At 42.5% G+C, this 24,647-nt stretch overlaps 1 protein-coding gene across 3 annotated transcripts in view; it reads left to right on the top strand.

Moving 5' to 3' along the window:
- Window positions 1-2,196: 2,196 nt before the first annotated feature.
- Window positions 2,197-24,647, top strand: part of LOC6598271 (Kv channel-interacting protein 4) — a 65,380-nt gene continuing 42,929 nt past the window's right edge. For all 3 annotated transcript variants that reach the window (XM_026990525.1, XM_026990524.1, XM_026990523.1), the window contains exons 1-2: window positions 2,197-2,315; window positions 6,399-6,614. The gene's annotated coding sequence lies outside the window, so the exon portion shown is untranslated. The remainder of the gene's footprint in view (window positions 2,316-6,398; window positions 6,615-24,647) is intronic.

Genomic DNA, 24,647 nt, shown 5'->3' with positions numbered 1-24,647 from the left:
CATCCCACTCTCACTCTCCCTCTCACTCCCACTCCCACTCCCACTTTTCCCCTTGTGCTGTGTTGCTTCTACCAAATGCAAACAACAAAAACAGGAACAGCCGCCCAACAATAAACTCAACTGCCAAAAAGTTGGGCATGCCACAACGCGTAGAACAAACAAAATACCAAACATTTTCAACAAACCTAAAATTTATGCACAAAAGCTGAAAAGCAAGTTTTCTCTGTCTTTCTCAGTCTGTCTCTGTCTCTGTATCTGTCTCTTTCTCTGCCTCTCATATCTCCTGCCCGTTTTCACATTTCATTTCTCGTTCAATTGGAGTTCCTCCGTGTGAAATCAATAATTTGGATTTATTAAAAAAAAAAATGATGCCGCTCAAATTTGAAAAGAGACAAAATATCGAAGACCTTTAAAATACATCAAAAATACATCTTTAAGATATTTTTAAAAGTGGAAATTGAAAATAATTGAGCAAAAAGTTGAGCATAGAGAAATCTGTGGTTAATAAAATAAATATGAATAAGACTCCAATTATACCAATATCAATTATAGCCATTTATTATTTTCTGAAAGGATTTTTAAAAATCTAAAAAGGGAAGTTTGTGTCAAAATAAAAGAAGGAATTTAATGAAAATAACTAATAAACATAAATAATAAATGGCAAAAAAGTCACTAAAAAAGTAATAATTACAAATAAATCTATATTAATTTATCTGGACGTCCATGAATAAATACTAATACGATTGACCACAGCGAAAAATTTCATGAATTTCACTTGAAAGCGCTTCCATGGATGTGGTTAAACCTTCCCCAACGAAAGGCAAAAAATAGCAAAAAAATTATATTTATATATATATATATCTGAAGGTATTTCTCTGAAGGTAGGACATCAGAAAATGTCCTGGCACTTAATTGATTTGCTCGTGTGCTCGGGTCCGGTATTTGAATGGTTTTGAATCCCCAATTGGTTACTTATTCGATTTACAATATGCAATTGATTCCGTTTCCCCTCCACAGGAGTCCTGCCTCACCTGAGCATCTCGTGTAGCAGGGCGAGCCACCATCAGGAGGACATTTACATGCGAATTTGCCAAATGTCATTTAGATGTTTTGACAATCGAAGGCAGCTCAAGTGCGCATACGAAAACAATCGATTTGGGCAACTGGGAAAAGAGCCATACATATATACACATATTGGATATGGATATGGATGTGGATGTGGATGTGGGGATTCTCTTAGTTTATCTTCGTTTTTGTTTTTTTTTTTGCTCGCACATTTCTTTGACCCTCTTCAAGTGGCAGAAAAGTGTTTGCCTACTTCTAGGCGCTGGCAGGAAGAGAAACACAGACACACAGAGAGAAGAGAAAGAGAGAGGGAGAGGGTGAGGGTGAGGGCGAGGGAGAGGGAGAGCTCTCCAGAAATAAAACGATGCAAAATCTCTGGAAGTTTTCCAGAAAATTAATTTACTTTATTTATTGGAAACAGCTGCTGTTGCTGGAAAACTTTAACTTTATTTTGGACGGAAGAGCGATAGCTTCCTTCTATTATTTATTTATTTTTTTATGCTATTTGGCACTATGACAATGGCTACTTTCCACCCTACCCCAATCCGCCCCAATTCGCCCCAATCCGCCCCAGCTCAGCAGAATTCAGCCCAACTCTGCCTCTCATCTCCGCGCCTGGCCGAGTTGCTAAGCAACAGGTAGGCCCACAATTTGGCCAAAAGAGAAGCAAAAAACGGTAATGTTCTCCCAGTCAGGGCTAAAATCAGCCCAGATGGCAGACGCGTTGGTTCGCGAGCCGAGCTGAGGGCTCGTGGCGCCCATGGTTTCGCTTTCGTTCGCTGCGTCAGGGAAATTTGTGCTCCGCTCAAAAAATTTCCCACTACCAGCAGGAAAATCTCTCGCATGCGACAAGGCCGAAAGAGGATGGATGGATGGCCGAAGAGGAGCCGGAAGGGGCCCAGATGCGAAACCAAAAACCGAGACCGAAACACTTTCCGCACTCCGTCGCCGCCTCGTTGCCGCCTTGTTGCCGCCTCGTCGCGCCTCGGCATCGGCTGTGGCATCGTCGTCATCGCCTCGCAGTGTGGCACACTGGCCCACTCGCACACTCGCCGTTCGATTCCGATTCTGATTTCAGTTCTCGTTCAGCTTCGCCGACGGCACGACGTGTTCCACAGAAATCCAAGAAAATCACCTGAAAAACCCAGGGAAATTGTCGTGTTGTTCTTCGGCGCGGCCCAGACAAAAACGCAAATTGAAAACTTCTCAGCCAAAAAATTCTGTTCAATTTTTGAAAAACAATTTCTTGTGTGAGTCCCACTCCCTCTGAACTTTGGGATGTTTCTTTTTTTTTCGGTGACTTCCATTAAACGTTAACACAGGCCATCAAAATTCGCATATCGCCACGAAATTCAATTGGAAAAGTTTCAGTTCTTAGAAGAGTGTTTCCATTAGCTGTTTTACTATATTTTTTTAAAGTGCAATGAACAGAAACAAACAAATGATGAACCAAAACAACAAATAAAGCATAAATAATGGTATAAATGAACAAGAAATCAAAAGCCATAAAACGATTTCCATGAAGATGTTAGCATAAAAGATTTCCCAATTGGTTTAAACGAACCCTCTCAAATGTTTGTGATGGCAAATTAAATAGTGTAAGCTTATTCAGATAGCTAAATCGGCTTAACACCTGGCCGCAATCAGGCAGCATCGTGTTTTGGGGGCACATGGCTCGATCCTCGTGGTGTTTGGCTAAAAATGAAACTGTTCGAGCTTAAAGTGTTAATTCCCAAAATGTTTAAGGCCCAACAGCACCAGTCCCAGGCCCAGTCCCAGTTCCTGTCCCTTTCGGTCTCTGGAGGATTGCTTTGTTCCACAGAAAGCACTAAGCCCGAGTCTGGGCAAATTGTTGCTGCTAAATTAATTACAAAGGCCGTGTCGTGTGCCAGCCCGAGTGGCAGGTGCTTAACAGCTCAGACCCTCTTTGTACCCTGTAAATGAGCTTTATCTCTTAGCTGGCTACCTGAAAGTATGCAATGGATATTTGCTAGTTATTCGATTGTAGGAGGAGGGCTTTAAAACATGACATTGATTTATCACTTGACTCCTAAATATTCTCAAAATCAAAGGTAACTTCAGAGTAAAGTGCATAAGCCTTTAAAACACCATTTAAGCGATATGAGCAAACAATAAATGGTCGAAATATGATGTGTAAACTATGATAAATTAATCTAAGGACCCATTAAATATTGTAGGGTTCAAATTCGAGCTCTAGTATCAAAAGTACTTAGACCAAATGAAGTTTTCGAATGGTTAGACCCATTCTATATCTCCTAAATTGTTTAAGGAAAATCAGCAAACTTTTAAAAGTTTTTATTGAAAATTCGAATGATTTTATATGAGTTTTGACACACTTCCAATTCACGCTTAAAACTGGTATTTATTTTATAAAAAAAGCCTTAAATATTATTCCAAAATATACAATTTGAATAGAAGGAATTTCAAGTGTTTGGACCCACATTCAATGGGTTTGGAACTTCCATAGCTAATGACTAATTCTTGAAGAATATATATGGAGCAATTTAAGAGAAAAAAACGCTAATCCACCCCACGCCCTGTAGAGAGTCCTTTGCCTAGCAGGGAAATCCCGAAAGTGTGGACTGGTATTGCCATAAAGTTGCCTAAATTTCCGCTCCCATTTCGCCACACGCGCTATCTCCGCCCTCACCTCTACCCCCTGCCCTGACCCACAAACATTTCTAATTGTCTCTGCATTGGTCTCTGTCGCCCAGCACAGAAGCGCGTTCTCCAATCGGGCTATACCTCTCTCTCTCTGTCACTTGTTAAATATTTAAGCTGCTTGGGCGTTTTAGTTTCAATTTTTAATTAAAAAACAAAACAAAGCGGCGAAACACACCAACCGAGTCCAGAAGCAGAGCAGCAAGAACAGCCCCACTCTAGCCAAAAAAAAAAGAGAAGAAGAGTGACAAGCCCACAGGAAAAATGTGTGGGGAAAAAAGAAAACACCGTTTGAAGCACTTAATTGCATTTGGCGTGTTTAACGTGCAGCTGCCTCGTCGTATAATTATCAAAAATGTTGCCCATACGCCGTGTGGCGCAGACACAAACGTTCAGCCATGTATGTGTGTGTGTGTGTGCGTGTGCGTTTAGTGTATGTGCAAGTGTGCTTTGAAGCATTTGGAGCGCATTTGGTTTGGCCAGCTGCAGCAGCCCTGCCGTTGGGCACTGCCGGGGGGAATCAAGCCCTTTTTTGGCATTAGAAATATTACACATACGCCGCTTGGGTCGCAGCTGTGCGCGAAATAGCGGAATGGAAATGTCTGCGAAAAGCGCGCTGGAAATTTATGAAAATTGCCGCATTAAAGCCAACTGCAAGAAAGCCACTGCCACTGCCTGCTAAGCTTCCTTTGAACTCTTGTCTGATTAGTTCTAAAGCACACCAAAGTTTGCGGGTAGGAGTACGGGAATCCAATGGCTTCCAATCTTAGACAACAAAGCTGTCTGATTGCCCAAAAAACATTTCGTGGGCTTCCCAATTATAGTTATAATAATTAACATAAATATTCTTTTGAGGAAACACGAAATCATCAGCAAGTTGATCAAATTGTAAAGCTTAGGAGTTTTCTAAGTATTCTAATTAATAGGCATTTCTGATTGGCTCAAAATCTTTTGAAAGGAAAAGTCCTACTCTTAGTTCAAATGATTTCAAATTGGACGGTGTTTCCTTCTGAGAATTCTGAAGGTATTAATTACTTGGTTTTGACCAAAGAATTCAAATGAAATTGTGTTGCCTGAAAGAGAATTGAAGTGGAATTTATGTATTGTTATTTTGATTATTATAATACAATAAAAGTTTAAAGCTTTATGGCTTAAGGCTAGAGAAGTCAAGCAGCCCTTTCAAGAAATTTGAGATATTTTTAATTGCTTTCTGGCTTACCTTTCATACGAATAGGCCCCTAAAATTGTCCAACTTGATGTGGAAAAATACAAGGTGACCAAATGGTTAATAATTAGGCTAAGTAATGACTATACTATTGACAGAAACAATTACAGAGTCCTAGGAAAACATTCCAGCTCAGGACTGACGGTAGTTTGCACTTCAATCACATTTGAAAAACCAATCTGCGTTGGTGTTGGGCAATATCGAATTTCCACTCAGCTTCGGGGCAGATTCTGTTGGCTTTCAGAGCTCCAGCTCGGTGTCCAGCCTGTCTTTACCTTTGATACTCGTACAAGCTCTGGACAGCTCCGTCTCTCTGAGGCCGCCTCTCATCTTTCGGCCTCCGCCCTCCCCCTAGCCGTCGGTCGTCTGTCACTCAGCGTTGGAATGAACCTAGTGAAAATCTGATTGGCTCAAAGGAGAAAATTCGGTGCTGAATGCAAGACTCTGAAGGCCAGATAGATGCTGCTCTTGTCCATCATTTGATATCCATTCGGAGAAAAAGAGAGCAGAGTGCGAGAAGGACTTGTGTGGCTCATGTAGTCGATAAACATGATTTGTTGATTTTCATTAGGTGTTTGATGCCACACAGAATACTAGATAAAGGAGACAAGGACGCGGCGGGCGGGGCGCGGGACACTCATTCGCTTATGGCACATTTTCATTCATAAGAAAATTTGTTTAGCCTTTTTGTGCAATTTTTCATCGTTTTTATGGCATAAACAAAAATCGTTTTTCGCCCGAAAAATGTGAGGAAAATAATTAAAATTAAAATTGTGATTTGCGTGCAATTTTTGTGGTGGAAGGTGGAACCACCTTTGAACCACTGCACCAAAATTTATGTGGATAAATATTTGCCACTGCCACTGCCACTGCCACTGCCGCCAATGCTTATTGTAATTATTATTATAGTGTTCCGGATCGATGCAGCCCACGATGGGCACTAAGCAGGTACTGCATGAGTATTTCCGGGAACCGTCCACACATATTACAGTCCTCGTTATTCGTACGCACAGTCGGGAAGTATTGTTCGACGAAAGAAGTTCGCTTCGGTCAAAAATTATACCTGGTCTACGTTTCGATAGAGTGGCTAAGGGTCGGATCTCCTTTGAAGTGGGAATTTGTTAGAGAAAATTAAGTACAAATTGAGAAGAAAGGTACATATGTAAGTGAAGGGTTTTTAATGGTTCTATAGATGTTTTTACAGACTTTTCTGTGTGTCCACTTTTGGGTATCAAATATTTTTGCTCTACTTTCCTGGAGTTTATTTTTGTGACTATTTTTTATTGCAATCAATACATAAATCAAAATGGCAGTTTTGCCAAAATATCGACCGCTATAAATATATTTTTGGATGCAATTAATTATTGAGTCAATTAAATATATAAACAAACGAACGAAATACAAATTTCTGTGCCATAAATCATAGATGGAACAACGAAAAACCTAAGAAACTCTAAAACAAAAACCCGACTTAAAATCAAATCGTAGAAAAATAATAAAAACCGAATGTATATAGTATATTTGGAATGTCAGGCATTTGATTGATTTGTGTCACCAATGAGCTAACAATCCGGCACACAAATCAACAACAACAACAACAACAACAACACAAATCATAACGACAAAAATCAACCATCAGCGGGTGAGTAGCCAAGTAAATAAATTATTTATGAAGCCGTGCAGTGCACCAAGTACAATACACAGAAAAAAAAGAAAAAAAGATTAAATGAAATACGATTCGGTGTAGGAAATAAGGAGAATTCCAGCAGCGAGTGCATAAAACTGCTCAACACATAGATACTTACACCAAAACACCAACACCAATACACCAACACACTGACATTGCATTAATCACCACTAAAAAAATCAACAACCCACAACGACAACAACAACAACAACAACTACAACAACTACAACATTAAGTTGTTTGCTATCCTTCCCTCGGATTTATTTATCTACTTGTTTTTGTTTTGTTTTTATTTTTTTACTGGCAAAAATATTTACAATTCTGTGACACTGCAAATATTTGTGTGGAAAGGGTGAACGAGGGAGGAATGGGGACGACATAGATACGGCTATAGAGGGGCAGATTGAGGTGAGTCTGCCCCAGGAATGCGGCTGCAAATGTTGCAACACTCGATCGTATAACAATTTAACACTAACTATGTATGTATGTATGTATGTATATTACCATGAATCACAGTTTACTGAACGAAGCTCTAATGGAATGCCAAGCAAAAGCATGCCACTAGATACAAGTATGTGGCAAGGAGTGACAGGGAACGGAGGCTATGTGGGAATTTTAAATAGGATTTCGGAAGATCATCTCCACGATACTAGTAAATAATGAATATAAAACGTGCACTTGGCATGGGAAAAAAACTCTTCAAATATCGATATTCTCAGACACTTTCAGGTCACAAAGTATTTTGGTTAGGAGTCCATAGAACTTGATTTAATATTCCACTTTTGATTTGATTTGTTGTGTGGCACTCAGCATTTATTTAATATAATATTGTGATGATTTTGATCTCGGCCGCCGCTTCTTCTGGCTTTTGCTTTTGGCTATGGGCGAACATTTTTAAGAAATTAGTCAAATGCACGAGACGATGACGAAAACAACATTTTGTCAGCAAATGCTATGTACAATAATGCACACAATAAAATAATATAAATAATGAAAGAGGAGCCAGAGGGGGCCCATCAACACGGTGGATGGGGCACACTGAGTGGGGCATGCGAGTACGTACTTACGGATGTATGTATGTATGTATGTATGTCTGTTTTGTATATGATAATATGCCCAGGAGATTACTCGAATATAATTTATTAATATGTCAAAGACATGTTCTTGGGTTTGTTTTTGTTTGTTTTTTCTACTTCCTTCCCACTCCCTCCAATCTCTCCACTCTCTCCGTCCTATTCCATTTATTTTTCTTCCTTTTCCACTAATTCCTCTTCGTCGTGTTCGTTTTCCTGATTTTTGTACAAAACAAACTTGCTAATGCTGCCGCTGCCGCTGCCGCCCAACACAAACAAGAATGAACAAGTAAAAGCGCCACTCCGCAAGTGGGGGGAGAGCACTCGGAAGCGCCATAAAGATACGCGAGAGAGGAAATTCAATTCAGACCCAAACTTTCCGCGAATTATTGTATGCCCCTAAACCAAGTTGCAAGTTCCTTGTAAGTGAAGTGATTTAGACCGCATTTTTCCAAAAACTATGCAGTTCACTTTCTGTAGATGTGGCTGGTTTCCTAGCGAAAGCAAATTGAATTTAATTAGTGCTCTCAGTGCCCCGGAGTTAGCTTAACCGTAAAATAATTTCACCTAGAGAAGTTAACTTGATTCAAATATTTTTTCTTTACAAATGTAAGAAGGCTGTGCTGTCTGCACGCTCGCGTCCTAAAACCGATAGAGACAGAGCAGAGAGCGGACAACTAGAACGCGAGAGCGGATCACTAGAGCGCGAGAGCGGATCACTAGAGCCCGAGAGCGGATCCCTAGAGCGCGAGAGCGGATCACTAGAGCGCGAGAGCGGATCACTAGAGCGCGAGAGCGGATCCCTAGAGCGCGAGAGTGAATCACTAAAGCGCGAGAGCGGTCGTCACAGAGAGCCGTCAAGCGCCCGAGAGAGGACTCTCCTCACTCAGTTGTCAGCCGTCGTCTTAATCAGTCGTCTCATCAGTTGTCCGTCGCTAAAGTCGTATACTTTTTGTTTTTTCTAGCTGCTTATTGATCCTCGTGGAAGTTCTTGTGCTTTTGCCTTTCGCCTTCACTAATAGAGAGCTGAAAACTAGTTTATTTTGTCTATCCTCGTGGTCGTTTCTCCGAAAGCAAATCAAATTTTCAATTGCTGCCCCCCATTATCGTATTGTACCTGTACTCCACAGGCAGGCCAAGTGGAAATCTGTTTCTTTCAGGGCACAACACATTTCCGTAACTTTAACTGCCCCATCGACATAACCGTTATCCATTTTCCTTCATTTTCCTCCAGTACTTCCTTGTTTTCATTTGCTCATTTCCATTTGATTTGCGGCAAATGTGCAGCGAACATAATTGAGAATCTGTTGACAAGCCCACAAAAAATATAAAGCAATTTCGAGCGAGGGTTGCCAAAGAAGTAAGAGGGTGGAAAGGGGGGCTAGATAGAGAGAGAGAGAGAGTGGGAGAGACAGAGCGAAAGACAGCAACAAATTTAATTTCGTAAGTGACTTTTGGCAAGACAGGTGAAGGTATCTATAAATATAGGCGATGTCGGCATAAATTTCCCAGACAGCCTGCAGCAACAGCAACAGAGATGGAGAGAGGGTGAGAGAGAGAGAGAGAGAGCGAGTAAAAGCCAAAGAAGAGCAACGGGCCACGGTAAAAATCAAAGCGAAAATTGAACGAAAAAAAAGGCTGTAAAATAATCAAAACGCTTTCCTCAATTCGCATTGAAGGCAGAGACACGCAACAAACACGTACAGACAGGGGCACACACACACACACACATAAATAACCCGTACCTTTGTTGCAAGCAGAGTGGGGCGTGGCCGAAGAGCTACAAATGGACCGACTTGTCGTTCGCTTTTATGCACGGTAAACAATGCAATAAATATAACCCCGAAATACAAAACCACATCAACATCAAACTACAGAGCTATGCAAAAAATACAAAATACATAAACTCACTTCAGTCTTTTCGCTTGTTAGCCATATTCCCCCATGCCCATGGCCCTGCTCCTGTTCCTGCCACGCCCCCACCAAAGCCGTGTGCGCGTGTGGCATCCACTGCTGGAAAATCGCTATTTTAGATCCTGCTGGGATTACCTTTCTGCTGGCTGACGTCTCATTTTGGTTCTTGTAGATTTTGTGTGCCAGAATGTCAGGATTTTTAAGGAAGTTTCGTCTGTTTTCATTCAAAATTCATCATTTGAAGCCCAAACATCTGTGTGCGTCTCGGCAGATGGTGTTTGCACAAACATCCAATGTTTACTATATAATAAATAAGCTTCAAGTTCCTCCAAAAACAATTATAAATCACCTCCATCATCGCTGCATGGCAACAATGGTCGTAAAAGCAATACTTTAGTCGTCTGATTGTTGTTTACTTTTATGACATTTTTATTGGTTTCAGAAATGTAATTTATTCAGATATAAAAGGTCCATTTCCTTCCTTATTAAAAATACATTAAAACTATAATCATTATAATTCAATTTATTTTTTGCCACACTTGATCAAAACAATTTGCCAGTAGCTCTTTTTCGAGCGTGACTTTAAATATCTTTGATGAATATACCACCCACTGGGTCTGCTCTCGGTAAGCCGGTTGGTGAGGGATTTTGGGAAGGATGGACTGGGATGGTAACTTGTGGCATATGTGAGAGCGCTGCCGCATTCCATAAATAACCAAAATTTGTATTTATGTTTGACACACTTCCCTTTGGGTAAGCCAAAAATGTGTAAAGTCTATTTGGTGTCCTTGGAGATTTTTTGCAATCCGATTGGCTGTTCGATAACAATGACCCAGCTCGGGGAACGGGACTCCAGGTCGGGTATGGCGACCTGTTTTGTGTACAAGATTTATGCGAGGACTGCATTTAATTTGGTTCTCTGCCTGGTGGGTGTGGGTGCCCCTCGTCTGCCCGGGTCCTGTTCTGCCCGCCCCGAAAACAAGCTCCAACAAATCCAAGGACATTCCCGAAACTCCTTTGAAATATGAGCCGAATTTGTTGCGGTTCCCTTTTCCTTTTTGGCTCTGCTTTTTCCCTTGGAAGCCGCACGCACTTTTTATCCCTCGGTTTTCTTTACACGGAGCGCCAAAAAAAAGAAAAAAAGAGAAGGACTTAGATGGGGATGAGGGGCAGACGAAAAAAAATTGACACAGAAATTGATTTTTGGGCCTTTATCATGTTGTTCAGTGTTCGGTGTTGGCTGGTGTTGTTCTTGTTGTAGTTACTCTCGCACAGCATCCCTTTTTTTCGGCCCACTCTCACCATCCTCCATCCCCCATCCCCCATCCCCCTCTCCTTCCCCATCACTCTTTCTCTCTCTGTGTGTGTGTCTTGTGCTCCTTCGGCGCTTTTTATTTGTCTGCCTTTCAATTTTAGTTGTTGCTTTGTTGCCTTGCCCCTGCACCCACCCACATTTTGTTGTTGTGTTGTTCTTACTTTGCTTTACCGTTGTACGCCATGTTTTCGGTGTCTATGTGTGTGTTTTTTGGAGAGTGTGTGCCTGCGTGCGTTTGTGTTCTGTGTTCAAATATCCCACAGCGAGAGAAAGAAAGGTGTATTGTACCAGAGAGAGACAGAGAAAGCTGTCATTGACATTCATTTTCAAAAGTATTTAGTGTACCTCTACACAAAAATAGCCCCCCAAAATGTTTGAAACTGTTTATAAAGAACACTGTGGTGGCATGCCACAGTTACGGTTAAGTGACTTTAGAGGAACTCCCAATAGATTGGCATGCTTGGACAATACAAAGAACTAACGTCTAAAAGAAGGTCCATAACATATACCCGATACTTAGTCAGCGTGGCTCTCCTCCGAACGACGGCGCCAACATTGAACGACAAAGAGTGCGTGCGGTAGAGACAGAAAATCAGGCAGAACGTGTCTTCGGGCGCTGCGTAGCGTAATGATACGATCTTGTAACAGTGACATTTCACAGAAGTCTGCACTGATAACAACAACGGCAGGGAAATATACATACATACATGCATGTATTGTACATAGCAGAGAAGGAACATCATCAAAAGCAAAAACAAATTGCATTAAACAGGCAAATGGAATGGTCTCTCACCCTTAGCCACACGGCCCACCATTTCCGATTCCATTTGCAGTTCTATTCAGAGTCACTCACTCACTCACTCACTCCCATAGACAGCGGCATTCTTATGGCTTTCATTGTCAGCGCCATTGAGGGGGGGCAGTGGGGAGAAAGTCAGACATTCAACAGGCTGCTGTGCTAAGCGCATTGCCCTTTGCTCCACGACTGGCATTCTGCCCCCCATTCTGCCCCCATTCTGCCTTCTGCCAATGATGCCCTTTTGTCCACCGTTCCAGCTCTTCGTCTTTCCTCTACTCTCTCCGTTCATTTCTTTATTATTTTTTTTTTTTTTGGCAATCAGGGAGGCGCCGCTCACAACAACGACGTCGGGTTGCTCTTTGACATTTGTTCTTTCTCTTCTGCCCTGCGGCGGACGAGAGCCCTCTGCCCACAATCCACAGTCCACAATCGTTTGGCTCCTGTGAGCCAGCGACATTTGTTACCGCAATTTGAATGCCTGCCACACACGGGATGGGGCACACGCACCCAGGAATATGTGGGCAAATCGAAAATCGATAAGTTTTCAGTCGTCGCCCTTCATTATCAGTGTGACGAGAGGGCGGTGGGTGGTGGGGGGGTCAACGTCAACATAAACGCCGGAGAACACAATGACCCGTTAGATGGTAATCGATAGCAGTGACTACATGTGGAACGAGTCCATTCAGAGGAAGTCGCTATCGATAGAGTCGCTTACTGCTTGCAGCTGCTGCCACAGAGAAAAGATACACAAAACAGAATGCAATTATCTACTACCATTAGGCTGAAACCCCAGAAGGACTAAGGCCATCCTCCGCTTGGGAGGACGATGCTTTATCTGTGAAGAACTCGAATTATCTACGGATAACAAATATTGCGGCGAAAGATTGGAACCTCTCATTTGATGGGCTATTGAAACAGACTCATAAATATCGAATGAATATTTAGACAAATTCCTTGAGGGAGAAACATTTGTCGACGCACATTTCTGTGTATCAATATTTTCCATTCACAGACATATGTCATACATAATCCTCTCGCATTTACATACATATTACATGCATATATGCGAGCAAATACAGCAGATAATTGGCAGATTGGTTTCCAAAAAAGCTTTCCGAATATTGGGCCAAATACGACTAGCTTCATAGACAAATACGTGTTTACACAACATTGACAAGTCGACGATAAATATGCAATTTTGCAATCAGCTTATTGAGAATTTGGTGTATGAATGTGAGAAGCGAAAAGACGAGTGCATTCGCCTATTCCAATGTTTTTTAATTACAATTGCAGCAGCTTTCTCCTCCACTCCTTTACTCCGAACTTTGGCTCCCATAAGATATGTGGAAAGCACTTTTGTATCAAGCCCCAAATGTATCTTGCATAAATAAATTGAGTTTCCCATTGCAGTTTATTTTTTATTATCTGCTTTTTACCATTTCAAATGATCCAATCTTTGTCTCTAATTTTAATCTAGGAATGATTCACGTGTCCAATCAGGAGAACAGAAAAATAATAGTCTTTGTGGTTCTAATTAAAGATGTGGCATCATTGTATTCAATATTTTATAATATACAAGACCTTCTAGGGTTGAAAGTGTCCCAGCCCAGAACCCCCAATGGGGGTTGCGAATTTGTCAGGGCTTTGTGCGAGGCAAACAAATATAAACGTATTTAGCAATAATAGAACGCAATAAAAGCATTTCATACCCTTCGCCCCATTCGCTCCTGCCCCAGGTCTAGCTCCAACTCAAACTCCAACTTTCTTGTGCTGATGCGGCAATATTTTTGAGTCGCAGTATGGCCATAAAAACTTTGGTGTTGTTTTATTTTTTGGGGCGGGAAGGGGCGCGCGCAAATTGTTAATAAACCATACAAAATATAAACTGATTGCCAAGGGCGGGGTGTAAATGCCTGAGCCCAACTGTACATACATATATGTACATATATACCCACCTATATATTGTAAGGGTGTGTGTGTGCACTGGGAGGCGTGGCAGTAGGGCATACTCGTGAGCACACTCGTAGAGAAGTGTCGCACTTGAGTGGGATTATAAATAATAAACTTATGAACGCAAGTCGAGACCGAGACCGAGACCGAGACCCAGCCCGAGACCATGGGCATACTCGTAAATTAAATAAATAAAGTAAAATAAAATAAAATAAAATAGCAAAAAGCAAAAAGCAAATGGAAACTCAAGATAGTCAGTGGGGGGAAGGGGGAAAAAAATGTGCGAGGTTAGACGAGGACAGAGAGTGGCAGCATTGAAAGAAAGGACGACAAAGGCAAGACTGACTGTCTGTAGGTCCCCAGATACTGCGTTTGACATTATAATGAATACCAGCGCCCCGACCCTTGAGGGAGAGCAAAGGGGAGGCGTTCGAGGTGTTGGCCAGGACAGCATCTTCCAACTAGCGGCTTTAACAAAGGCTCATAATAAAGCTAAGCACAACAATGCAAAATAAGCCAGAAACAGAGCCCAGACCCAGAGATATGCTTTCTGAGAATGTTTGTTGCTTTTTAAAGAAGAAATACGACAATTCGCAATGAAAATTAAGTTCTCATCTCGTTTGAATTCTCAATGGTATAGCCTTCGAAATGTTGCCGTATTTCGGGCCAAACTTAAACAAATTATTCACAAATAAAGGACAAATTATGCATCAATGTATAGAGGCAGATCTTCCATCTGTAAGTCAAAAACATATAGCATAGGGCCTACCCCACACGGACTTATGTGCCAACCATAGCGCTTTTTCATTCATCTGGTCGTACGCGTCTCCTGAATCGCCTGAATCGCATCGCCATCTAGTGTGGGATAATGTCAAGGCCGATAAAGATGGCGATTACGATAACGATTATGGATAAGCATCATTGGGTTTGCTACGCCGAGCGCTTGCATAATTAGCACGCAACGTGGATGGGGCCGGGGGCCATAAAAGAGAATATTCAATGGGAAAAAATCCGCAAATAACAATGAGAGTGCCCCTGCAGCCCTGCGCATAGAAAATGATATGTCAGAGGGGTATCGGTATCCCCTTCCCCTTCTCGTTCCCACTCCCATTCCCATTCTATGCCATTGTTATCGACATAATCATATCCTTCCTGTGGCAGCGTATCGAGAAATGCTCTCAGCATTAGTGGAATCGCCAATAAATGGGAATGGGATTGGGATTGGGATTGGGACTGGGATTGGGGTGGATGATAGCGTGCATTTGACATTGTAATCTTTTAAATCGTAATTAAAGGTTAAATCTTAATTAAATGTGCTGCGGATGCCTTCGGAGGTTCGCCCCGAGCCCCGGACGAAACTGAGATTAGGCGAGAAGCCCGGGAAGCTCGGGAGGCTTGGGAAGCAAAAGACAGGGCACTGCCTTGACTTTGGCATATAAATCCAAACTTATCTGCAGCAATAAATCAGTTTTAATGCGTTTCTTCGTCATTCACGCTGCCTTGGCCAAGACAAAGCCCCAAAACCGGGGCAGTACCAAAGAGAGTACAAAATGGCGAAGGAGAAAGAGTCGGGAAAGCGAGCAAGATTTACCGGATTTGTAGCCCACACAAAAAATGTGGCCTCACTTGGCTTTATTACCTCCAAATCGGATCATAAAACGAAAACGAGTTGAAACATCCATAATGATGACAAAGGAGGCATCAATCAGGCTACAAAAAGTGTTCCGACAGCTGGAGAATATCAAGAAATTTGCAAGAATTTTTATTAAATTTTTGTTGTCTCAATTTTTAAAAACAACTTTAAAAACTTCTCCAATTTCAATAAATTTCGGGACCTTTTTTTTCAGAATATCTTATTTAAATTTTTTCGAAAATGTTTGAAAAAAGGCTGCAAATTATGCAAAATATTGGACCAAGTTTTGAAGACCAAGAAAATACGGAAACTTGAGTTTTCCCATGGCTTTATCCCTTTTTCTCTCATATGCCCTCTCTTTCTCGGTCTGTCCAATCCCCCTCTCTCTCTCTCGATCGCTCTTTTCCGGTAATTATGTCCTTGTGTATTACCAGGTTTTAAAACATTCTTGCAGGAGGCCAAACTTCTGCATAAAGAACAAATGTTGCAAGAATTCTGTACACCACTCCGCTCCCTCGTCACGCTCTTCGCTTCCGTTTCGGTTCCATTTCATTTCATTTCGTTTCTTGTTGTTCCTTTAACTAACGCAAATCTCTCTGGCGGCTCCCGCTCGGTATCCCCCTCCCCCTCCCTCTCCCTCTCCCTGCCCGTCTCTGTCTCCGTTTTGTGTTTTGTGCTTTGGCCAAACTTTTTAAATTTTTATGACGCAAGTTTATTTTAAAACTTTCCGCCAGCCGACGCCAGCAACAGCACAACAAAAGCACAGAAAAAAAAAGAAAAATATAAAATAAAATAAGGAATAAATAAGTTGGCAGCTGATTCCCGCAGGCTTTTCAAAGCCATCGCCCAAGAGTGAGACGGCAGTGGAGCAACAGACGGAGAGGGAGATGGAAACAGAGCCACAGAAAGAGAGTGAGAATGAGAGTGAGAGTGATGGGGAGCGGAAGAGGAAGACAGAGCGAGAGAAAGTTGTTTCTCATTGTTTAGCAGTTGATTTTTTGACGCACTTTGCCTGCTTATTATGTGACACGAACACACACGCACACACACACACACACACACACACACACACACACATCGGTGGATAAGGAAAACCCGAGTGGTAGCCCTAGGGGACCAGGACTACAGGGTGGGGACGCCATTGTCACAGTGCCAGGAGAAATTGTAAACTTTTTTAATTAAGGTAAAGGAATTCGCACGGTCCCACAGTACCCACCGTACCCATTGCCCCAGCCGATCCAGCACTTGAAATCGATTTCAAGCCCACTTCCTTTTCTGGCCATTTTCTGGGCGCCTTGCCACTCTTTTTTGCCATGCTCTCCAAAAAACTGAAGGACTTTTTTTTGGTAATTTGGAATTTTCAGACACTTTCGAATAGTTCTTTACCCACAAAATGTTTGTGCCACAAACTTCTTTGGGCAAAACTTTTCATTTTAGCATAATTAAATATTTAAACGTTCGTTGGGGACAAATACAAAACTTGAGGTATTTTTTTAAAATACCAATTAATACTACCGCTACGTAAAATTGTATGTAAATATACACTCCACGCCACTTGAATAGGACAAGCCAAGCGCTTCAGAGACTCATTTCTTTTTTTAAATTATGTCAATTGAATTTTTAGTATTTTAACAAAAGTAAGGGGTTTTTACAAGTATTTAGAATAATAATATTTGCAAAACAAACGGGCAAATTCGCCACATGAATAGGAAATGCGTTTCGTTTCATCGTTATATTTGTATATTTATGCCCTCTAGCCTCATGGCAAATTTATTTTAATCAGTCAATAAAATAGTTAGTTGGTCATGTATGCATTTCATTTGGCATTCGAAAGATACGAGCATAAAAATACACATTTAGTTGTGGACTTTGTTCCTAACTTTCCCCACAAAATAAACCCAAAATGTTTCCAGTTTTTTAAAAAGTTTCATTCGTATCATTGTAATAATTTAGCATTTCATTATGTCGAATGAGAGACTACTAAAAACGGCCTAACGCTCCTAACTACTTAATGGTTTAATTTTATATTTTATTGATTAATTAATTAAAACCTTTTTTAAACCTATTAGACTACCAATTGAATTTCGAATGGTTCAATTTTGTTGAAAAACAAATCAAATTTGTCAGATTTGTCAGCCACAAAATCACGGAGGAACATAGCCAGGAATGTGTGGGGAGAAATTTAGTGCAGCGATGAATCGAAATGAAGCCAGAGCTGGCTGGTTGGGGGCGTGGTAATTAGACGTAATATATGTCTGTGTCCTGCAGCTGACGGTAGTCATTAGGAGAGGGGCATACACAGATGCCCAGAGAAAGAGTGCCAGGGTGGCACACGGAGGGCCAGAGCGGGTGAGTGAAAGGAGAGCAATGCCAAATGAAATGACATTTAGCCGTGCAATTTTGACAGCATTTTAATATGCAGGCAGCGCTCGGATACGAGCTACATGGCATGTGTGGGAATCTCTCTGTGCTGTTAGCCCTGTGCCGGTCTGTGTCTCTGTCTCTGTCTCTGTCTGTCCGTGCCTGTGTATACTCGTATCCGTGTGTAGGCGAGAGTGCCAGTGCCAGTGCCAGTGCGAGCGTGTGTGGCAAATCTGACGTTGAGCGCTTCAAATTGAAATTACTTAACTGTTAGCTGCACTCGAGTGGGCTCTGGCTCTGGCACGACCTTCTGCTCCCTGCTTTCCCTTTTTCCCTTTTTCCCTTTTTCCTTTGTGGAGCAGCTGAAAAAGTTGAGACGCAGTTAATTAGAGGCCAGCTTTCGCTCCCCCTTTAAAGCTTTAATGCGAGTGCCAGTGCGAGTGCGAGTACGTGCCAAAAACTTTGTCGTCTTTCATCTACTTTTTATGTCGCACACACGCAAATAAAAACTGAGCAGTTAAATTAAAAATTCAGGATATCCCTATATGTGTGCAGATCCTCTCTCAGCATTGTCGCCAGAGAGAGCCAAGGACCACTGGGGAAATGGCTACCAAAACAAGAATGGCAAATAAAGCCAAGGGCTAAAAATAGAAAATAGCTCTTAAGGGGAATACATTCTGGTTAACAGACCCATGGACACATGGACGCAACAGAGCGTCAATCCGTCGTCAGTTGACGTCGTTGACAGCACAAAAAGATACTCAGATACAAAGATACGACCACACACACACACACACACACACACAAACATACACTCGTGCGTACTACTTGGTGTAAAGTAGTTAGAGCCCCGGCCAAGGCGGGCCAAGTCGAGCCAAGTAGTAAAACTATACAATATGTTGCACGGCCACTGCGAGCGCGTATCTCTCAGATACATTCGCCATCGCCATCGCCATCGCCATCGCCATTCGCTGTCGCCATTTGTTGTCACCACTTGGCCATAAACCAGGCCCCGGTCCCGGGCTCTGTCTTGCCTCTGAAGCCGTTGACTTTGTAGTCATTATCAAAGGTTCGCCTTGGCTCAGAACCACTCTTCCTCAATTGCACCCATCTCCATCTCCATCGCATTCTGACTTCTTCCCACATTCCACTTAACCCTTACGCCATGCGGTCTCTCCTCAGTATTCTCCTTTGCCTTCGTAGATGTCTCCGACCAGAGCCGTTGATTTTTGCCCTTGGCTCAACAGTTTGTGATGGCGTCGGACATCCAGCAGTGAAGCTCTAAAAAGCTGACTGAAAGTAGTGCTAATTTTAGTGGCTAAAGGCTTCAAGAGAGGATTTCCAGACTGAAGTGAATGAGAAGACAATTCTCTAACCGGTACTCAGTTTTTGGGATGAAAAATATTCTAGCTGCTTCCATAATATTAATTCGATCTAATCGAAATCCTGCAATCTGGTAGATTCTCTGGCCTTGCAGAGGCAAGCCTTATTCTCACAGTGGCCGCTCGTAATCCGCTCGGATTTCGACAGAATCCTAGTCGAAAAATACCTAGTCGAACGGAGCATAATAGGAGCACAAAATACGAGTATGAACTGCAATCCGCGTTAACTGCATTTTAATTGCTTTCGGCCAGAGCGCACAGGGGCTTTCGCGGAACCCAAGGCAGATATTTATGGCTGGCAGAGGCTCGTGGGGGGGCGGTGTGGTCAACCCTTCTGGCCCTTCTGGCCATAATCCAAAATTCACTTTAGGTTCGTGGCGGTCACGGGTCCGGCCTATTACGCAATCCAGATAGCGGTGATAGGGATAACATTGACTGAGGGACTGTTTTCTATCATCGCCGTTGGAAATCCTTTAAATTTTCCAATCTCAATTGAAGAGTCGAAAAAAGCAGCACTCTGATCAATAATTCAATAAATTCCGGCTCCAAATTTTGATTTTGTTTGCTTCCCCACACACACATGCATTCTATATACATCTATATTTGTATGTGTGTGTGTGCATACTTGTCTATTTGTGTGCGTGTTTGCGTATATATAGCTAGCATATGCATTGTCCTCGACAGATCCCTGGCAGCTTTTTTTTTTTGGCCGTTGTTTGTTCCTTCAGTGAAGGGGAGGCTGCTATAAATAAAACTCTGGCGATGTTGCGTGTGCGTCAGAGGCAGCACTTCGCTCCAGGTCACGCTGCCCCCATGCCACCTCCCTGGCCCGTCTCTGGCCACCCTCATCAATTATTATTTCCCGAAGCTAATGCCACATACACGTAATTTAGTTTCCAGACCGACAACTAGGTGCTCTCACCAGCTGTGGGGACTTCCTTTAAGCAAATATTCGTATCGATTTGTGGTTCAGCACTCTATCGTCCTCAAGTTTTCGTAAAGGATTGCTTTCCTTGTATTTGAGTGGAGGCTTTAATTAGTGACTGACTTAAAGTCACGGATGCCGGGGAGCAGGTTGACCTCTTCGAGCGCCCTTAATCCAACTTCATTGGCGTTCATCTGCCTCGATGCCTTGCGACTTCTTTACGGCTCCTCCTTTTTCCGCATTAACTTAATGCGTAAAAGAATAGAGCAGAGCGGTGTGGCAGGAGGGGAGGAGCAGAATGAGAGAGTAAATTAAAATAAAATAAAAATTTACTTTTAATTATGTTGTAATAAAGATATTCCACTTGGTCCTGCTCCTGCTCCTTCTCTCTCTCTTCCTTTATTTGCAACTGCAGCAAACTCAACGGAGCGTGGAAACAATGAGAGAAAGCGAGGCTTGGAGCAAGTGGAAAGCGAAACAGGGAGAAAGCGACGGCAGCACCACAAGGAAGCAGAGTGGAGTCAAAGTGAAAGCATTTATTAATTGACTGGGTCAATTAAATGGAAAAAAACGAGCAGAAATGTTGCCCCCAAAGACCCAACGGGTTAATGGTACTTTATGGGATGGAGAAGGGGAAAGGAAAAGGTACTCTCAATCAAGGGTACGACCAGGGAAGGCAATCGGGTCCATGGGAAGGTGCAAGTGCAGCGGTGTTGGCCAAATGAGGGCAACAAATTAAAACTACAATCCCCCAAAGGCAGAAAGCCAAGTGAGATTATTGCCAGGCCAATGGCTTTCGATTTGATTTCATACTTGAGGGTCGACAGAGCATGCGAGAGGGTTCATGCGGCCAGATGGAGGGGAACAAATATGGAGCGATAATTGGTAACAAATACCCGCTAACAATTGTACACAGAACAGAGGCAGAAGAAGTGCTGGCCACCAAATCATACCCTGGCGATACCCACTGAACAAAAAGGGGTATATTAGCTTTGTGATTGCAAAAGGAACACTCTTTAAGTGGAAATATGATAAAAGAAGTGTAAGAATTAACACTAGAGCATTATGTTTCTATAAGTTTTCCCGTCTGCCATGAAAAGTGCGAGATCACGGAGAATATCGAAGGTTTTCATGGTGTGAGGCAGAACTCCCAAAAACTCTACACAGAAAAGATTTCTTTCATTCATTTTCCTGATGTTTGTGGTTGATTTCCAAAATTTGGTTGCCTTCCTTGGCCTCATTGCGTCTATTCCAAGATCGATGGCAATCGCGTGGCAATCTCGTTTAGTTTTACTCTGAGCCTCAATTAAGGCTTTAGTGGGGGTTGGAAACTCTGACAGTGGCCCCTGGAGTAAAGAGAAAGTAGGAAAAAATGTTCAAATTGATTTGGTAGGGCCGTTGAATAATTCAAACTGGGTCCAAACTGCTTTTATGGTTGCATTCAATTGGACACCATGCCACGCCCACCAACTAGGTCAAGTTCGGCCTCACCTCCCAGCCTTTCTACCTTCCCCCTACCGAGCCCCTGTGATGCTGTACCCCAAAGCAATGACCTTGCGGCATGTACATGTATTTTATGAACTGCCACAGAAAAAATAGAAGAATTTTTTACCCAAAAAAATGCAGCCAGAGGGGGTATATTTGCTCTCTGTCTCTCGCTGTCTCCATAGAATACTGTTTGCGCCGTCTGGCCTACCAACTCAATCAACCCAATGCCACCAGATGAAAGTATCTTAAAGATACTACGGAGAGAGAGAGGGAGAAGGGGGATGAGCTCTGGGTCCGTGGTCAGTAGTCAGTAGTCGTTGGCAATTAATGGCCATATGTTGGCAGGCCATTTAACCAGGCCAAGCCGACCGACTTGTTTGCCAGGCTTCCACTCCCTTTCTCATCCGTCCATCCATCACATTACTGCCCAGAGACCGGCATAGAAACAGAGATAGAGAATGAAATTCAATTAAGCCCAAACACGTTATCTGAGTGTTGATTCTGGAAAGTTTTAGCCAAATTTTGCCACAGATATGGCGAGCGCGAGATTACGTATACGATGAAGTCCTCTTTAAATTTGCTGAAACAGGGGTCTATTGGCGGTTCGTCTTTCAAGAGATGATGTCCTCGAAATGAATCAATTTTAGTCAGAAATAACTAGTACTAAACTTATTGACCGTGAATTCAGTAATTAATTAATTTCATTAAAGATAATCCCTTCAAATACGTATGATTTATTTTAAATTTTATTTTAATTTACTATTGAATGCTGATAGCTCCGAATAATATTTTTTTGCTCGATTAAACCATCTGCAAGTTGAAATTATTGTAGATCCCGAATGGGGCTCTGCATGAATGCCGCTAAAGGCGCCAAATCAATTTCATAGCCCTATCCCCACTGGACGACTCTTTAGTATTGGTTTTTGTTTTTTGCTGTGGCTAACGAAATATTTGCAGCGAAAGAGTTGCAGTTGAGCTGCGGTCGGAGCTTGTCCTGAATTATTGATTGGGACTTTAATAAATTTAATTGCACCGCCCACCGCCCACCGCCCACCGCTGAAGCTCTCCACTCTCTCGCCCTGAGCGGGATTTAGTTTTGTGTGCAACAGAATGCTGCTTTTGTTTCGCTCTCTCGTTGGGTCCTTTTTGCTTTTGAGTGGAGAAGGGAAAAAACGATTGGAAATTGGTTGGGCAGGGTAATGTAGACATGCCAGATTCCTGTCAACAGAGTTGGTTTTCGGTTTGTGCGATTCATTAAACATATTTATGGCCACCTGTCTGGACAGACCGCAATGGCAGCATCCAAATAAATAATATAAATATTATGTGGGGCGAGGGGGCGAAAAGTTTTTAATTTCCGCAAAAGGATCAACCAGGTTAATCCAGCGTCCATAAATAATGATTGGCAAATTATGAAATGGCAAACAAACAATTGCCGGCAATGCAACAATTCCGCCAAACCCATGCAAAAAATACAAATACAAATAAAAATAAAAATAAAAGAATTCCTCGAGCGAGTCCCGCGGATGGCGGAAACCATAATGAGGCCATAATCGCTGGGGAGATACGGATACCCTGGAGTCCAGGAGACACTATGGTGACCGCAGACGTGCCATAGTGGAATTTGTTTTAAGGATCTATCTTCAAGAGTGATCCTTCTATGAATGATTATGCAGCAATGTTTTCTACAAATTGTTCAATCTTTTATCCACATTTACGATCTGTTCACCTTTACAGGATCTCCACAGCTTCGACTCTTTGTACTTTCCAGCTCTATTCATTTCGATTAAGCCCTTATTGAAATTTCTCTTAATTGAATATTATTTGTTATAATGTGTAATCTTTAATTGCAGTATTTCGGGGCATGAGGTGACCCCTCCTTTGGCCCTAATTGAAGATCGTTTAAATTAAATTGCAGCCATCTGCAGCCTGAACTACTTTGTTTGGGCTAATTTCCGTTTCAATTGCGAAAAGTGTTTGCCCTCTCCACTCGCCAGCGGCCCACTCAGGGGGCCACTCTTTGGGAGCCTTTGGGAAAAGTGAAAACATTTGACAAAAGGTAAAATGCAAATTGCTGAGACTTCTAATAAGGCGCTTAATGCAATTAAAGCCGAGTCGTTGGCAGGGGAGGCTGGGCCCATAAAACAATGGAAAAGTGCCAAGATAAAGGCAGATACAAAATGAACAGAAAGACAAACAATAAAATGGCCGACGGCTTTCTGTGAGTGGGTGGAAAAGACACGCAGAAAGAATGGGGGAGGAGGGGGAGGAGCGGGAGGAGAAAGTGAAAAGAATGGAAAACGCAAAATGAGCAAAATGGAGACAACGGAGTGAAAGGAGCAGCTCTGTAACATGAAATGTTTAAATATTGTTTCGGGCTGGCCCCTGACGCCCCCCCCCCCACCCCCTCGACCGACTGTACTCCCCACAGGGGGTCATTGTCGGGGGAGTTTATCATCTCTTTGATCTTCAACTGTCTGGCCCCGGTCCGGCCCTGGCTGCCCGCACCACAAGGAGATTAGTTTGGCGCGTCCTTGACGCTATTATAAACGGTCCTTGCTGCCGACACCGACATCTCCCTTATTAGAGAAGCATTTTGTTGATTGTCTGGGCTCTTATATGTATGTATATATTTTATTTCCCTGCCGGACATGGCACACATTGGCCCCTGTTTATTGCTTGGCTCCTTTTGTTTGTCAATTTGTTAAACAAAATATTTGGCTGGCCATTCATTTTTAATGGTAATTCTCGGTATAGTTGCAGATAGCACGAAAAGAGGATTTGGAATAGCAACAGGAACAAGAATTGTAGGAAAAGGAGGCAAGGCACTTGAGTATAAGGTGCCAGGTGGATGGGTTCTGTGGGGACTGCCTTCCCTTCCAGGCATCCCTACCGAATCGGAGATAATTGAATGGACAAAAAAACTGCAACTGTAATGCATAATTGAGTGGTTTCCATTGAAAAAGAACCACCTCCGCCCCCCCCCCCCCACAGACCGATTCAATTAAATCTCAATATTCTGTATTAAAGCGGCGGTGAGTGGGAATTGATTATGACATCATTTGAAGAGCGATTCGAGGAGCCTGAATAAATTAGTTGCGGATTAATGGGGCAAATTATCGCATGATATGCGAGCCATTAAATATAC

This window comes from Drosophila persimilis, unplaced genomic scaffold, assembly GCF_003286085.1.
Source record: "Drosophila persimilis strain 14011-0111.01,24,50 unplaced genomic scaffold, DperRS2 tig00000579-arrow-pilon, whole genome shotgun sequence".
Lineage (NCBI taxonomy): Eukaryota > Metazoa > Arthropoda > Insecta > Diptera > Drosophilidae > Drosophila > Drosophila persimilis.
This window is presented reverse-complemented; position numbering and strand designations above follow the sequence as displayed.